The sequence below is a fragment of the Phocoena phocoena genome, chromosome 6 (genome assembly GCF_963924675.1).
Source record: "Phocoena phocoena chromosome 6, mPhoPho1.1, whole genome shotgun sequence".
Lineage (NCBI taxonomy): Eukaryota > Metazoa > Chordata > Mammalia > Artiodactyla > Phocoenidae > Phocoena > Phocoena phocoena.
The window spans coordinates 74,261,040-74,279,886 of record NC_089224.1 but is presented as its reverse complement, the minus strand read 5'-3'; the positions used below and the strand labels follow the sequence as shown (position 1 = coordinate 74,279,886).

Here is an 18,847-nt window from a genome sequence, read left to right as displayed (position 1 = left end):
TTAGGCATGTTATCTTTTAAGGTATATGGAAGTAGGGAAACCACTGTCAACTCTTCCTTCAGACTCACCTGAATTTCTAGTCTGTGCCTCTTCCCACTATCACAGGAATAAAATTTGGAATGATTTTCCCAAGCAATATTCTCAAGAAATTTCCTGGGGTTTCTCCAACACTGAGTCAATACTGAGGGAAACAGAAATATTCCCAGAATAATAGTACTCTAAACATCCCTTCTTCTCAGAACTGATAAAAATTTCAGACACTTGGGAATATGGAGGATACAATTCAGGAAGATAAATTGGGGGATATTCCTGGGTGGTTAAAACAGCAATGGCAGGAAATGGTGGCTCTGACCAGACATATCCTTGTTGGGGGTGTAAGGCTGTTGTTTACCCAGCTGTGATCTCAATTCAGTCCTTGGCCCCAGCTGTTCCCTTTCAGTCATAACAAATTAATACTCTTTAGAGGCAAGTTTAAACATGTCACCTACAAATTGTCTCTGAATATATCAAGTGAAATATAGTTTTTAGTTCTACTGAAATCTCCCTAAATGTCATATTTTCCATCATATAATTGTATACTTTTATTGACAGAAAAGATGCTGGGTTAGGAAGAACCTGCTGTTTTATTGATTTTACAGCATTTTTTCATAACTAAATTCACAGGGTGGTTTGCTTTCACTCAACAACATGAGGCTTTGAAAATATGTTTGGCTGAATTGCATACTACCCACTAGGAATAATCTCCATCCTAGAATTAGTGGACTTCAGATATATTTGTTTATCTGCTTGTCTGGTAAAATTTACGTGCTAAGAAGTTCTCTCCTGAGATTATCAGGCAACAAGTGGGACTCAGATGGGACGGAAAAAGACTTTTTGATATTAAAAACAACAAGCTGTGAAGGAAGATTAAATGTCAAATCAGATAAAGGTAACTATTTTTCCTCTCAAGGTAATTTTAATTTTCCTATCTGATACATAAATATTATAAAGAATTATAAAGTATAGTAAACATGCTGTAAAATATTTTCAAATATAGTATCTCACTTAATCACGACCCTTTTACAAAACAAGAAATGTGAAGCTCAGGAACTTTATGTAATTTATCCAACATCATACAGGTAGTAAGTGATAGAAGTACATAGAACTTAAATCTCATCTTTGAAATAAGCCCAGAATGCCTTAGAAAATGGTTTGTTTTAAAGGGAAATTACCATTTCATATATTTAAATGGCTCAAATCTGAGCTTTCTTGGCTGAGACACAGTATAGACCAATAATACATATTATCTCATTTCTGTAAGTCTCAGTGTAGAAAGACATACAATAAACGTACAAAATTCTGCATAAAATATCATGGCAGAGATGAATAAATGTTTTAATTATAATAGTTGATTTTACCTTCTTACTGGGCCATATCCAAATCTCATCCTTTTTAGAGATTAAAGGTGGTGATATCCATACATTTAGGAAAGAATATTGCAAACACTATGTTTTGAGTTTTAACTCAAGAGGAAAATGAGTACATATTAATTTATCCCATACTAATGATTAAAACCACTGCTATTCTTCCTGGATGTTTTAACTATGGTAGTAGGGTAAATTTAGCCAAATGTTTGCATATGATGATAGTACTATTCATCTATGAAGTCACGGAATAGCATTATTTATTATACATAGGTCCATTCATGTTCAGGTACTGTCTTTCACATGGTCATCATAATCTACTGATCGAATTGTAAATCAATAATCCCTGGATATATTTCTACCCATGTGCACTCATAAAGTATCACTTAAAAATGCTGGACAACCAAAGGCAAGACCTGACATAGATATGCTTGAATGCTTGTGAAATGCTTTATAAATTATGGACAATACTTTTATGAAATCCTGAAATAAAACGTCTATCTTTCAAATAGTGCATGAAGAAAAACCTTACCCCATTGAATGAAAGCCAACCAATAAATTCCTACAATTTCATCTTCTCTTTTTCTTACCATCAGTCCAAAGATGATTATCAAGAACTTTTCCCCACTTCTATTATTAAAAAATCTATTTAAAAATATGCTATGATTTTAAATAATTTTAATAAATTAAGTATATGCAGATTGCACTCCAAATTTGAAACAAGACTATGAACAAGAGAGAGCCTAGGGCAATAGTGTAGGAAGGAAAATTGAAAGAAACAGACAGAATGACATCTGACACATTCCTAAAAAAGCATATGGAGCAAGAGAAAGGTATCTTTTGGATGTTCGTAAAAAGAGATACTTTCAGAATGATAAAGACAAACAGATGCTACCTGCTGTGAGAATAATGAAAGATTCAACTGCAGTGATTTCAGTCCTACGGGATTTATAATAACGTTGTAAATAATACTAAAAATGTATTTAACTTGTGGGACTTTGAGGGCTTGAAACCAGCTAACAAAAAGCTGAGAGAAAGCTAAAGAAAAGTTATCACAATCAGGTTGAAAAGAATATATATCAAATCACTTTGTGCTTTCAATTTTTTCTTTATAAATCCTTGCTTCATTTGGTACAATGAATAAATGCATTTTTATAGTAAATGTGCTTATCTACATTTTGCTAGATCATACTAAAATACTGGCATTTTATTCCTAGTTTTCATGGCACATTCAATTCAGTAAATTCACTCAAAATGGTTTTGGGGATATCAATTGTGTGCAAGACTCTGCTAAATACCGAAAGAGGTATAAATTTACAAAATCCCTGTTTTTATTAACCACATTTTTAAGAGTGAAAATGAAACATGTACCTAAATATTCTCAGAACAAAATAGCACAAGATAAGAACCACTATAGCTGTTACTGAGGATAATAAGTGAAGGAGTAAACCTTACTTGGCGATCAGGGGAGGCATTAAGATGATGATATTTGAGGTAACTTGAGAAGAAATTGGTTAAGTAGAGGTTAAAGGAGACAGGGAGTAAAGAGTTAGGGAAAAGAATAAGCAAGGCCACAAATGGCAGAGGCACCCTGCTCATATCCCTTGGGCATCCTACTTCAGTGGCCAACTTCCAACCACTAATGTCTTTATCCATTTGCTTGACTGCTTTCTCTGAAGGGGTAGAATGCCACTCTTCCCATAGGTATGACTGGGCAAAATGAGGGGAAGTAATACCTCCTGTATTTGTAAATAAATGCCCAGCTCCCCTGCCTCTGATGATTCTGCACTGCCTCTCAGAGTTTTCCCAGTGGAATTTAAGCTCTAGTTACCTGCAACAGAAGAGAATCTATAACACTTTATTCATAACCTGTTATTGGCTGCCTTTTTTCTCTGTCTCACTTTTCCATTCTCCTACTAATATCTCCTGCACCTCCCAAACAAACTTGAATCCTTGCCCCAAGGCTGTTTTGGTGGAATCTAAACTAAGAAAATATGAATGTTCAAGAATGGGGGAAAAATTTCAAAGGTTGGGGAGCATGGTCCATGTTGGGACACTGAAGAAGATAAAACTGGAATGATGGGTTGTATCCATTGGTCCATGATTTAAGCATTGTATCTGCCATATTACTAGACAAAGATGTCAGACATTAACTAAGGGTAGTGCACAGGGATAAAAGCAAAGTCAAGATAGAAAACTAAGATACTTCTTCTACTTCAATTCATAAGAATGGAAACAGCATCTCTCTCCATATACCAATTAATGTTTTGCCATTGATGAATTCTTACCAGTTGAGTGATCAAAGGTGTGTGTGTAGGAGTGAAAGGGGGTTTGGCATGAAAGTCTTAGATGATGCTTTTTTTGGTTTCATTTGGATTATTGGTACCTCTTTTCTAAAGAGAACTAATATATGAAACCTTTTCTTCATTGTTTTTTAGAGATATGCTTTACACAGCTCTTTGAACATGGCAGATCCTTATAAATATGTTCTTAAATCATCTTTTTAAATGGTTAACTTTTCTTTCTAAGGTCTACCACAATGTACTTTTATTTCTCGAGACCATCTTTTAAACAACCTGGTATCTCCCAACTAGCTAAAATACAAAAAGATAGATACACATTTCCTGTTACAATTACTGCCCTTAAGCCCTTGAACAAATGTCTTCCCCTTTTGTTAGCCTTACATGTTCAAACTGAATTACGTTTTTCCCAAAGGTCTGAATGTATCTTAGTGTTTAATAAACACTAAATAAACATCTATTAGCTCCTCATAATATGCATTAAAGAATACTATCAAATAATCTGTAGACATTTTCCAAAATGATGGAGGAGATCATAGATGATACCTCAGCCCTCAGTGGAGACTGGTTTCTTCATGAACCACTTTTCCTATTGTTAACCTTAAAAATTCTGAAATTTCTATCTCAGAATTTTTAACTTTCTAGGAAGAAAATGAAAACAGTGTAAAGTCCAATCTGGATTCATTTTAAATTCTTATAAGAATAAAATGAAAGCCTCTTCATCATTGTATTGGAAGTGGCAGGCGTTGGAACAGCTAAACGAACATCTAAGAATAGTGGGCTTTAAACTTTTCCAGAAATACTCATATTTGGGTATACAGAAAGCTTGTGCCATTTTTAAAATTGAAATGTGCAAGTGTGACTTACAGTAATTATATCTCCAAAGGAAATCCAGGGTTATTAAGGGGCAATCAACCCAGGAAACTGCTTCTTTCTATTTAAAAGTCTCCACCTTTCTCTCCCTGCATTTTGGACTGCTCTTAAAGTGGGTTAACAAACAATTTTATATGCTTTTAAAGGTCCTCTCTGTAGACATGAATAATATAAAAGAGGTTGTAGTTAGTTATGGTCTGGGTAGTGACTTTGCAACTTACTGCCACAAAGGGAGTTCAGATGAATTTTATAAATTATAAAATTAATAAAAGAAAACATATTTTTGCTTTTCCTTCTGAATTTTATTTTATATTAATGTGCTGCAGATCAGTTACACAAGTAACAGAGGCAATAACTAGAGTATGTTTACTTCTATTCTTATTATTTGTGCACTTCATTAAAACTAAACAGGTAAACAAAAACATCACATTTTATCCCTGTTCATCACTTTGAAAAGGAATTCCATGGCCAACACCACAGCTGCTGACACCAAACACATGTGTTCTGTCAGAGCCTGACTTGGCATGGCAAGTTCAACTTACCCTGAGTTTATTCTCAGGCCATCATAGGAATAAATCGCTCCATTTATGGTAATTTCTTTCCAGAAGGAAAATGATTTTGAATGGAACTGAGTAGAAAATTCACCTTCAGGGGCTGACAGGATAGTGACAGTCTGAGACATCAAAGTCAACCCCTATACAAGGGAAGGCATTTCTTGAACTTAAAAATGAAAGATAATGTACCTAGGTTCAGTAAACATCCATTCCAACCTCATTTTTAATGCAGAGAAAGCTAAAAGTTACATTTCCCATTGAGTTAATGTTACATTTCTTGGATGTGTTAATAGTATTGTGCTTATGTAGGAAAACGTCCTTGTTCTTAGGATATTCATGTTGAATTACAGATCCTCCTCAACTGATGATGGGGTTACATCCTAATAAACCCATTGTAAGTTGAAAATATCTTAAAAGTAAAAAAATGCATTGAATACACCTAACCTACTGAACATCATAGCTTAGCCTAGCCTAGCTTAAACCTGCTCAGAACACTTACATTAGCCTGTTGGGCAAAATTATCTAACACAAATCCTATTTGATGATAAAGTATTAAATATCTCATGTAAATTATTGAATACTGTACTGGAAGTGAAAAAAAGAATGGCCGTATGGGTACAGAATTGTTGTAAGTGTATCAATAGTTTACCCTTGTGATTGCGTGGCTGACTGGGAGCTGTGGCTCGCTTCTGCTGCCTACCATCACAAGAGTATCTACCACATATTGCCAGCCCGGGAAAAGATCAAAATTCAAAATTTGAAATACAGTTTCTGTTGAATGTGTATTGCTTTTGTACCATCATAAAGTTGAAAAATCATAAGTCAAACCATCATAAGCTGAGAACCATATTTAAGGGTGAAGTATCATGATACGTGTACCTTACTTTCAAATGGTCCCGCAAAAACTAAGTCATGTGTAGAGGGCCTTAATAAAGCATGTATGAGAGAGAAAGAGAGAGAGAGAGAGAGAGAGGATGCAAATGTAGCGATAGTTTAACAGGTGGTGAAATAAGTAAATAGTAAACACGCATTCAAATACTGTTCTTTCAATTTACCTGTAGCTTTCTTTCTTTTTAAACAAAATTTGGAGGAAAAGTGCTAATTATACTCCAATAAAGATGTTTTTAAAAAAAGTGAATAAGTAAACAAACCAAAGTATATTTAATTTCATGACAAATGTTAATCAGTATGTTTGTTCTCTTCAAATGAGTTCATTAAATGTAAACCATTGCTAATTTTGTTTTTATTTATTAGGCTTCAAGAAGAATATCCTTCATTTCTTAGGACTCTAAATTTTCTACCTAATATACAAGACTTCTGAAAAAAGACAATATAAAACATGCATAATTTTATCAAATTTCTAATTAAGTTTTGTTTCTCTTTATTTGTGTGATTAGGGTAGATGAGAAAACATAAACATTGTAATCAAATAGCATAAATATTATAAAGAGAAAATAAACCCTTTCTATTACAAAAAAGAACACATTCCCAGATTCTCTTGTAGCTAGGTTTCTCAATGAGACATATTCCACCAGTTAATGATTTTGTGTGAACTTTGATTCCTAAAAATGTCATGTGAGGAGATAGGGAGTAGAGCATGTATTTTGCTGGCCCAGAATACAGCAGATATGATGTGGCTCTAGAGATGTATTAGCTGCTTCTCAACTTGCAGCTTATTTTCCTGGTCATGGCAGAAGCAGTGTAGTTTGCAATCAACATTGGTAACAGCAGCTTCCTAAATTGTCAGCTTTCTTTAAAGGCAGAGGTAAATTTATAATTGCAGCAGAGGTAGATCAATTTTGAGCCTAGAAATAGTTCCTTAAATTTAGCCTGGAACCTATTTCTGGCCTTTTCAATAATATTGTAAATTTCTATTTCTTGGTGTAAAGATTCCCTTCTGACTAACTAGAGTGAATTCTGTTATATGCAGTTTAACCCTGATCAGTATAACCATCTTCCTCTTTAACCATATAAGGCCAATACTAATTAGAATTTCTAAAACACTGACAAATTTATTTGGAATATATGTTCTCTGTTATTTTTTTTACCAATCTTTCTACTCTGTTTTCTTTAAAAACTCATTTATATTTTATTTATATCAGTTTATTGTTCCCAATTATTTTCTCTCCTCTCTTAGAGACATATTTCCTCTCACACATTGACAATGCCTTGGCTATCTGATTTGCTTTGGTCAGTGGAACGTGACTAGAACATAGCTATGTATGAATAGACACTTTAAGAGCCATTGGCTAGTTCAACATTGCTAGTTCCTCTCTCCCACAAGAATGATTTCCCTCAGATAAAGTATGCTTCCTCACCTTGGAACCCAAAACAGTGAAGGTACAGTGAGATAAAACCACAGATGACCCAGAGACCAAGGTAATCTGATAAATATATAAATAATTTGTTTTTAAAAACCATTTTGGGGTTTTACTGAAAGCTGTACTAATGTAGGTATAGTCTTTGAATTTATTCCTCAGTTCTTTCTGCTCTATCTTTTCTAAAATGCCTCTAAGTACATTTTAATTAAATAATTTAGACTATATTATCAATCCTCTTATTCATAGATGTCTTTAGAAGAGGTTCACTAAGGGCGTAATCAGGGTCTTTTGTTCTGAACAAATAATATGTTCAGGGAAACTAAACTATCAATTTCTTTATAAATTATTCTTATCCTAATAAATATATTTGGCAATTGTTTTTGTCTACCTTTTACTCACCTTTGAATCCCCAGCTTCTATTCTAGTGCTTGACAAAAAATAGATGCTTAATAAATGTGATCAGTGTATATATAAATGAACAAATTCTATTTTTTATAAGATATATGACAATTGGTTGCATATGTCTAGATGTATGATTTTTGGATCAATTTTTCCAACTTGATCCTCTAATAAAAGTTTTCATGTTGAGTTCAATCCCAAATGATGAAAAAAAAACTGAGTTATCAATGAAGTGGGATTTAAAATTCAGGAAACTCAGAGTTTTTCTTTTAGTTGCTTTAAATCCCTCATTATGGACACATACAGTACTACATTAAAGATCCTATTCCTAATATCCTCTATCAGCTCTTTCTTTTAAGAAGAAACATGTGAAAAGTTGTGGTTAGTGTTAGGACTGTTTTGGTTTTCTTCTCATTTTATATTTCCTCATCTTTTGGAGGATGATAGTATGCCATTAAAAATATCAAGTTGAAATTCAAGATGTCAAGTTGGTAATTTATTTCAGTTTTAGAAAAATCAAAGAGAGATGTGGTATAGTAAAAATCAACGAATTATAGGTCTGAGTCAGCTTTTTAAAACTTATTTAAATAAGTTTTAAAATAAAACTTATTTAAGGCATAAGCAGAAGGTATGAGATAAAAAGAGAAGAAGCAGTGGTTGGAAATCAGGATGCTTACAGTTGGGATTATGGAAGAAGTGCATTTATTGGTAATGAAAAAGTCCAGGGTAGGATAATAGAATGACACTTTGTGGTTGGATGAAAGATTAAGTTCATTAGAGGAGAAAAGGTCAAGGAACTGAGAGTCAGGATTTTAAGAGGAACATTCTTGGGACTATTCAAATAACCAAGAATTAACAAAAGAGTAGAGTTTGATGGAATGACAGTGAGCATATTGCTAAAATCTTTTTTAAATGCAGAAAAGTAGCTTGGACATTCTACCTATGCAAAAACTTAAGTATAAATGTTGAAGTAATAGATATGAAAGTACAATTTCCAAACCAGTAGAAAGAAGATACAATAATAAAAAAGAAAACTCTATCAATCATATAAAATGCAGGAAAGATAAATCAAATAAGCAAAGAAAATTATATCAAATAGAAGAAAATATAAAATGGTAGATATATAAGCAAATATACCAGCAATAACAATAAATATAAATGAATTAAAATCATGAAATACAAAGATTCTCAATTTTTTAAAAAATGTATAATTTATGTCTCTCTATATATTTTATTTTATTTTATTTATTTATTTTTTAAAGTAGCATGGAATTTTATTAATAATTATGCCAATAAATTCAGCAACTTAGTTGAAACAGAGAAAGTCCTTGAAAGGTACAAACTACCAAAGGTCACTCAAGAAGAAAGAGAAAACCTGAATAGCCCTATTAAACAAATGATTTGTAGCTGACAACCTTCCCACAAAAAAAGTACAGGCCAGATGGCACAAGTGAATTCTACCATTTACAGAAGACATGGTAACAACTGTACACAAACTCTTCTAGGAATAAACACTTTCCAACTTATTTTATGAGCCAGCATTACCTACATAACAAAGTCAGACAAAGACATCACAAGAAAAGAAAATCATAGATCAATAACTCTTATGAACATAGATGCAAAAATTCTTTTAAAAAATAGCAAATTGATGGGCTTCCCTGGTGGCGCAGTGGTTGAGAGTCCGCCTGCCGATGCAGGGGACACGGGTTCATGCCCTGGTCCGGGAAGATCCCACGTGCTGCGGAGCGGCTGAGCCTGTGAGCCATGGCCGCTGAGCCTGCGCATCTGGAGCCTGTGCTCCGCAACGGGAGAGGCCACAACAGTGAGAGGCCCGTGTACCACCAAAAAATATATATATAGCAAATTGAAACTTCTAATCTATAAAAGATGGTAATGCATCGTGCCCAAGTAGGATTTATCCTAGAAATGCAAGGTTGACTTAGTATTCAAAATCAATGTATTTCGTCATATTAACATACTAAAAAAGAAAAAAACATCTCTTTATAATGTAGAAAACGCATTTGAAAAAATTCAACACATTCGGGCTTCCCTGGTGGCGCAGTGGTTGAGAGTCCGCCTGCCGATGCAGGGGACTCGGGTTCGTGCCCCGGTCTGGGAGGATCCCACGTGCCGCGGAGCGGCTGGGCCCGTGAGCCATGGCTGCTGAGCCTGCGCGTCCGGAGCCTGTGCTCCGCAAGCGGGAGAGGCCACAACAGTGAGAGGGCTGTGTACCGCAAAAAAAAAAAAAAATTCAACACATTCATGATTTAAAACTCTCAATTAATTAGGAAGTAAAGGAATCATCCTCAATCTAATAAAGGGCATTTATGAAAGAACATATATCTGACATAATATTTTATGGTGAAATAAACAGTAGGTTCCTCCTAAGACTGGGAACAAGGCAAAGATGTCTACTCACCACTTCTAGTCAAGGTTGTCCCAGATGTTTAGTCTGTGCAGCAAGGCAATAAAAAGAAAAGACACGCCCACCCTCCACACACCTCGTGCTGCAAGTCCCAGTGTTACCAAATCAGGTCTCCATGCTTGCTGCTCAGAAATCAATACTCAAGAGAGACAAATGTTTGTAGAAAGGAAAGTTGCTTTTAATCAGAATGCTGGGGAGATAGTGGACTCCCCATAAACTACCTCCCAAGATTCTGCTCAGCCATGAGAAGTTTTTAAAGGAAAAGGTAAGTAATCTCAGTTAATCATTGAGATAGGAGGTCAGAGTCATTGCCATCCCCCACTGCATGCAGGCTTGTCATGCAGGCTTGTTGACTTCTTGTGATCTTTCTTTCAATACCATCTTGTTCACACAGTTTGTTCATGAGATTACTGAAGGGGAAGCTAGGGAAGCTGTTAATTACTTATTCTTTATTTCTGCTTCTTTGATTTATGGAAAGAACCAACAGATTAGGCAAGGCATTATGTGATCAAAAGATCTGAAAGTGTGCTAGGGCCAGAGATGAGTAAAGCATGGGGGAAACTGGTTTAAGGTTAGTGACAAGACAAAAGGGGCCTCCTGCAGAGAGCTCTTTCCTGCAAAGAGCTTTTTCCTACCAAAAGCTGCTTATAAATCCCCACTTGTCAGAACATCATTCCATTTTTATTGGATTATGGTCGAAGGTCTGTCCTCTGTAACTTCATGCTGACATAGGGCACCATATTCTTAGAGTGGGAGATGTTGACATGGGTCTGTAGCATCCCTTCGCTGACAATTGTAGTTGCCCATTTACATATACGGGCAGAACAAGCTACAATTATTTTGATGCCCACAAAGATATAGATTATTATAAGCAACAGTGTTAATCCCATTCTCTTAGGACTAAGTTCTTGAAACTGTGCTAGCCATAGATCTAGTACTTTTTTATAAACAAGAGGCAGGGGATATGGAGGGGCCTTTGTCCTTAGCAGGGGGATGGGGGTGGGTGCAGGGTTCTGTTCATTTCCACCAGCGCATGCTGTGCACCGGCAGAAGCTAGGTTTGAGGCAACTAGGTTGCACCTAAGGGTCTGGACAAGCAGACAGTTAAGGGCCATGGCCTTGCTGGCTCCAAAAGAAGCACAGAGAACTAGACACAGGAAGGGAGAATGCATGTGTCAATGGAGACAGAGATTGTAGTTATGCAGCTGTAAGGCCAAGGAACACCAAGGATGGAGAGCCACCACCAGAAGCTGAGAGAAAGGCATGGAAGAGATTCTCCCCTAGAGCCTTCAGAGACTGCATGGCCCTGCTGACGTCTTGATTTCAGACTTCTAGCCACCAGAACTGGAAGAATAATTCCTAGTATTTTAAGCCACCCAGTTTGTGGTACTTTGTTACTGCAGCCCTGGGAAATGAATACACAGACCTTCAAAAGTGGCCCTGAGACAACTGATTTTTCCATTTGCAAAAAAAAATGAAAGTAGACCACTAATTTACACCATTAAAGAAAAATTCCAGATAGATTAAAAATATAAACATGAAAAGCAAAATTTCAGCCTTTTGGAAGAATATCTTTGTAATCTCAGTCTAGAAAAGAATTTCTTAAACAAAAAGCAAAAAGACCTAAGAAAAGATTGATATATTTGCATCAAAACTTAAAACTTCTATAAAGTATAATATAGCATAAATAAAATTAAAAGATAAACCACAGTCTAGGAGAAAGTATTTGTAACCTAATGTAGTCAACAAATAAATATACAAGTTATATAAACAAATCCTGGAAATGAAAGAACAGGTGATCCAATTAAATACATATATATCTCCAAGCTCATGGTATTGTTGCCTATATTTCAATTATCTGAATGCTGTAGCAAATGTTATTTTTCCATCTCTAAAATATAGAGACTCTTTTGAAAAACATAATTACAATACCGGAGAAACGAATAATCCCTGAATATCATGAAATGTCTGCGGTCGTAGATACCACAGTCAACAGATGCCACAGCCAATGATGGATACGTAAACCTACACATGTGATAAAATTGCACAGAACTAAACACACATACTCATAAGTGAGTAGAAATAAAATTGAGAAACTCTGAACTAATTGGTGGATTATATCAATAATATCATTATCCTGGCTGATATTTGTACTATATTTTTACAAGATATTACCACTGGGGGAAACTGGGTACAGGGTACATGGGGTCTCTCTGTATTACTTCTTACAACTGCATCTTACAATCTACAATTATCTCAATAAAATTTCAATTAAAACAAAAAATACATAGGTATTAAGTATGGGACAACTTATACATTTCATATTCATATTAAAATTATGAAATAAAAACTGAGTTATTAAGCAAATATATATATACTTCCTACTATAATGTTGCGTTCCAGTAAGCAAACCTATCATGTGAAGTTTCTCTATATAGCATACTTATACATATTCTGCAAAAGAAAAGGACTCCTTTTTAAACTTTTTTTGACACTGTAACATCTTCAAAATATTAATAAAGTTATCAAATATTAATTATTTGCTACTCAATGAAATGTCACTTCTAGGCAAAAGATTTCTCATATATATTGGGTCCCCCACCTCAGCCCCAGGTTGCTTCTGCTATGCAGTGAGTCCAAAAAGAGGGTGAAGGTTTCAGGATGTTGACAGGGGTTTCTTCTTAGTGCTGTTTCTCTGCTGTTTAGTGAAGTCGAGATGCTGGTGGAAGGTTCCATTACACCTGTAGTGTTTCTCCCTAGTGTGTTCTCTGATAGAAGGTTCTCCCACATTGGTTACATTCATAGGGTTTCTCCCCTGTGTGGGTGCTCTGATGTACTGTGAGGGATGACTTACGGTAGAAAGTTTTCCCACACTCATTACATTTATAAGGTGTCTCTCCTGTGTGTGTTTTCTGATGTTCCCTCAGTTTTGACTTCACAGAAAAGGATTTTCCACATTTGTGACATCAATAGGGTTTCTCTCCTGTGTGACTCCTCTGATGATTAATGAAGTTTGGCTTCTGGGAGAAAGTTTTCCCACATTCCTTACATTCATAGGGTTTCTCCCCGGTATGTATTCTCTTATGTACTGTGACAGCTGACCAATCACTGAAGATTTTCTGACATTCATTACACTCATAGGGTTTCTCCCCTGTATGTGTTCGCTGATGTACATGGAGATTTGACTTCTCACAGAAATTTTTTCCACATTCATTACATTCATAGGGTTTCTCCCCTGTGTGTGTTCTCTGATGTACTGTGAGGCCTGACCTATACCCAAAGGTTTTCCCACATTTGGTGCATTCATAGGGTTTCTCCCCTCTGTGTATCCTCTGATGTAGGATGAGAGATGATTTATGGCTGAAGGTTTTCCCACATTCACTACACTCACAGAGTTTTTCTCTTATATCTGTTTTCTGATATGTAGGAAGCTTTGGCTTCTTGCAAAATGCAGTAGCACACTGATTAATTTTATAGACTTTTTTCCCTATATGTGTTTCTTGATGCTGAATGAAATTTGGCTTCTTGCAGAATACTTCCCAATCTTCATAACAGTTAAAGGTTTTCTCTCCTTTATAAATTCACTGAAGGAGTGACTTCTTGCTGAAATGATTCTCACTTTCAACACACTCATATTATCTCTTCCCCATGATAACTCCATGGCGCTTATTTAAAGTTGACTTCTCATGAAGAGACCACCTCCCACAGTCATTCAATTCATAGTGATTCTCCCTTGTATGAGTTCCCTGATGAACACTGAATGTTGGTCTATCAGAAAAGGCTTTGACATGTTCATTACATCCATAGGGCTTCTCCCATGAGCTTTCTCTCTTATAGGTAATGAAAGTTTCCCCCTCATTGAAGGCTTTCCCACATTCAGTATATTCAAAAGAAATCTTCAGAGTTTGAGTATCCTGATGCTGAAATAAGTCCTCATTTTGACTGATGGCTTTTCCAGTTCTATCATATTCTAAAGATTTCTCTCTAGAATGAGAATTCTTGTGCTTTGTACAGAGGAGTAATTTCCCATGTGTATTAAACTCATCAAGCTGCCTTACAAAGGAGTGTCTATTACTAATGATTAATTCTGAAAGAGAATCTAAATTCATTCCATATGAGTCATATTTACCAGGTATTTCTCTTGATAAAATAAAGTTTGTATCCAGAGAAAATGTTTTTCCTAAGACACTATTTCTCCCTTTAGTCGGTGTTTTGTTGTTGACAAAACCAACTTTCCACCAATGCTGGTCTTCCTTTTCCTGGCTCTTCTCCATCAGGTCAACTACGCAGAACTCTGGGTGGCTATGACTTTGGGACTCTTCCTCTAACATCCATGGCTCTTCTCCTTGCTGTAATTTGAAAATCGCCTCTGGTTTGATAACACAGTACCCCACTGAGACGAGGTGGCTATAGTTCTCCAGCATCACGTCCTTGTACAGGGTCCTCTGAGCAGGGTCTAGGTGCTGCCACTCCTCCTGAGTGAAGCCCATGCTCACATCCTCAAATGACACTGGCCCCTGAGATCTGTTCATTTTCTGTGGATCGAGGAAACATGTAGAGAACTACAAAGTTTGGGCTCTCCTGAAACTTGGCTCAAACCTCAGGTTCTCACAGTCTGACGGGTGGCTTGTGGAGCACAAGGATCACATAGTGCAATCAGCTATGCACATCTAGGGTCTGCTCTTTCTTGGCCTTGATCCTCCTCTGTTCTGTAGCCCTGGTGGGAGGCCGCCACTCAGATGAGCCATCTTCCTGGTGGGATTCCTCTTTATCTCACAAGATCAGCTTTGTTCCTAGGAACCAGGATCTGAACTTCACAGCGATGTCCTTTGGCTCAGTGCAGGGATGGGCACAACGCCAGATTTAGGCACAACTGTTTTTTAGGGAGGAAGGAGATGTGGATGTGCCTCCTAGCGCCGCCTCCCACCGGTTCTGTGGTCTCGAGGCACTCGCTAGCTACTCTGATCACTTTCCAGACCTGATACAGTGGGAGGGCGAGGACTCCCTGCCGTCCTCACAGAGTGTGCCGCGGCCTCAGGGCACTGGCCGCCAACACTACAGCGGCCTCTCTGGGGACTCGCAGATGCTGTAAGCGCACAAGGACCAGACTCGAACAAGCCATGGCAGCAGCTGCTGCTGGCCAGGATAGGGGCCTGAACCCCGCCCTCCCTCCAGCTCGGCCGCCCTTCACACCGGCCAAGCCCCAACCCACTCCAGTGCCCGCCGCAATCCCTATATATTTTAAAAGTGATGCCTCAAACAAAACTCAAGACACTTTCGTGTAAAGGGATAAGCAAAAAGTACTATATAAAACCTATCCAAAAAATATATTACAGGACAAATGACTAAGGAAATAAGCACTTTTATGGATAAATCCATGACATAATGATAAAAAAGTTCTCTGTCCAAAAGTACTCTGACCTTTTGATTATTCTAAGGCACTGGCAAAAGTCTGTCCAGACACGCTTTTGGCTTTCTCTTCAGAGAACACGTTCCTTAGGGTGAATATCCTCATGTTAGCAGTTTTTCAGCCTGCAACAGACTGAGAATGTCTCAAATCATGAAGTCCTGGTGTCTTTTTGATTAACAGTTCTTCCTCGATATAACTCATTCCTCTTGCATTCTTTTATAAGCAATAAGAAGAAACTAGGCCACACCTTCAACCCTTTGTGTGGAAATCACAGGCTAAATATCCAACTTCATCATTTACAAGCTTTGCTTTTCACATAACTGCAGGACACAATTCAGCTAAGTTTCCACCATTTTCTTCCAATTTCCAATAACATGCTCATTTCATTTTCATCTGAATCCTCACTGGCAGAGCCTTTCATGTCATATTTCCACAAAGTCTGTTCATGAGGACTTAGGTTTTCTCTAAAACAATAAATGTTTTCTCTACCATGCTCTTCACTTCTTTCTGAGCCCTCAGTAACAGTTAACATCCATATTTCTACTAGCAGTCTCTTTAAGGCTATCTGGGCTTGTTCTATCGGGCTCCTCAAAATTCTTTCCTCCTCTGCTCACTGGCTAATTCCAAAGGCACTTTCACATTTTAAGGTTTCACATTCCAGATACCAAAATAGCAAATTTCTATTGCTGATATAAAAAATTTCCACAAATTTAGTAACTTAAAATAATACATATGTATTACCTTACAATTTGGGAGGGGTCAAAAGTCTGAAGTGTGTTTCAATAAGCTAAAACCAAGGTGTCAGCAGAGCTGCATTCCTTGTAGAGGTTCTAGGGGAGAATCCATTTCCTTGCTTTCTCCAGCTTCTAGAGGCCATCAACCTTCCTTGGCTTGTAGCCCCCTTCCATCCTCAAAGCCAATAGTTAATTCTTTCTCATACTGCATCACACTGACATTTTTAAGAATCCTGCTGATTATACTGGGACCACCCAGATAATCCATGATAAAGCCCTTATTTTAAAGTGAGATGCCTAGAATCCTTAATTCCGTCTACAATCTTAATTGCCCCTCATCATGCAACAAAGCAAACTAACAGGTTCTAAGGATTAGGCAGTGGACCTCTTTGGAAGTGTAAGTGCCAGTATTCTGCCTACCCAAGATAGGATGTAAGAATTTTTAAAATTAAGGGCAACTTTGTTTTTGGAAAAAAACAGTAAAGTGAAGATACACACACAAACACAATCAAAAATGAAGAATGGACAAATCTCTGGATGTGGTACCAATTTTAAATGTACAAAAGACTATTTTTTTAAGCCTACAAGATTCAAATGAACATTACAACCAGCCTTCTGAAACCAGATCATTCTCCTCTAATGCAAAGTTCGAGAAAAACCAAAGAGAGGAACAGGTTTTCAACTCATTTTATGACACTATTAAACTGTTAATACTATTATCTGACAAGAACATTATGAGAAAGGACCACAGCAGACAAATTTCAAATAATATATTAATTTAAATTTTAAGTAAATTGTAATTAAATTTAAATAAATTGCAGACAAAATTTGAGGCCATCAATGCATAACAAACAATAATAACAATCACAACCAATTTGAGCTTTTTCCCTGGAAGTCAAGTAATTTTCAAGGAGTCCAAGGATGGTTTTACACTGAGAACTATCAGTATAATCTGCTACATTAACAAATTAAAGGAAGAACAACATATCATCATCTCAACAGAAGCAGAAAATGTAATGCAGAGAGTAAACTGAATTTTCTTAACTACTATTCTTTTTTTTTTTTTTGCGGTATGCGGGCCTCTCACTATTGTGGTCTCTCCCATTGCAGAGCACAGGTTCTGGACGCGCAGGCTCAGCGGCCATGGATCACGGGCCCAGCCGCTTCGCGGCATGTGGGATCTTCCCAGACCAGGGCATGAACCCGTGTCCCCTGCATCAGCAGGCGGACTCTCAACCACTGCGCCACCAGGGAAGCCCTCTTAACTACTATTATTAACCAATAAAAGTTATCTTCCAAAACTTACAGTAAATTTCATACTCAAATGTAAAATATTAGAAACTTTCAAGTCCAGTTAAAAACCATGAATGCAGGATCTTACTACTTCTATTCAGCAATGTACTGAAAATTTTAGCCAGAAAAACAAAACAAGAAAAAGAGTAAAATACATAAAGATTTTTGAAGTATGGCAAACATTGTTGGTTGCTGGCCCAATAGCTCTTCCTCCGCCTTCTATGCTGCTAGAGTTTGCTTCCCTCTAGAGAGGCAATAAGCACCATACATGTATTTTTCCAGCATCTCTTGAGGTTAGAGAACATTTGCTGAGAGATTCCCTGGAAGGATCACTGCCTTCCTTTCTGTCCTTTCAATTACTATTCAAACAACATTTCTCAGGCTTCCTGTTCTTCCAACTTTCTGGAGCAATTAGCATTGTTAAACACTCTTTTGGCCACTATGATATTGATCTAACTTATTATGCATCTCTTACCTCATTACCACTCTCCCCATTCTGGCTCATTTTTTCCCTCTCTCTATCATAAAAAGAGTTTTCCAAAAGGTTCCCAAATCCAACCTTTGGATGTCTTTCCTTCACCAGTGTCTCAGCTGTATGCACCAGAACCCTTATCCCCTATCACCTTTGTTGACATAACTTTCACATTTGTATCTCCTGCTCTAACCTCACTACGAATGACACACTTGCGTACTTGCCTTTCCATATCATAAGTGTTCTGCTGGTAACCTAGATTCAGCCAAGTTCATAATCTTACACTGAAGATCTGCTTCCTGACATTGTTTTTCTATGAATAAGTTACTGTAATTCTTTGCTTTGTATAAATAGTCATTACTACTATACCATAATTTTTATAGCTACACAAGCTCAAATCTTAGCTTTGTCCTAATATTCTCTTCCCTACATTCCACTGCCAAACTGATCACCAAGTCTTAATGCAACCATGAGATGGTTCTACCAAGGCAAAATGGTGTCTTCCTGTTTCAATTTCCATGGACATTTCATAATTTAAACCTTCAGTATTACTTACTGGGGTAGCTAGTGTCCAAAGATGGTCCCAAATGAACCACATCATCTGATATTCCTTACTATATAGTCCCCTCCCACATTGAAACTAAGCTCGCTGGCTTTGGGACAC

At 36.8% G+C, this 18,847-nt stretch overlaps 1 pseudogene; it reads right to left on the bottom strand.

Moving 5' to 3' along the window:
• Window positions 1–13,030: 13,030 nt before the first annotated feature.
• Window positions 13,031–14,806, bottom strand: LOC136125068 (zinc finger protein 33B pseudogene; annotated as a pseudogene).
• Window positions 14,807–18,847: the final 4,041 nt, after the last annotated feature.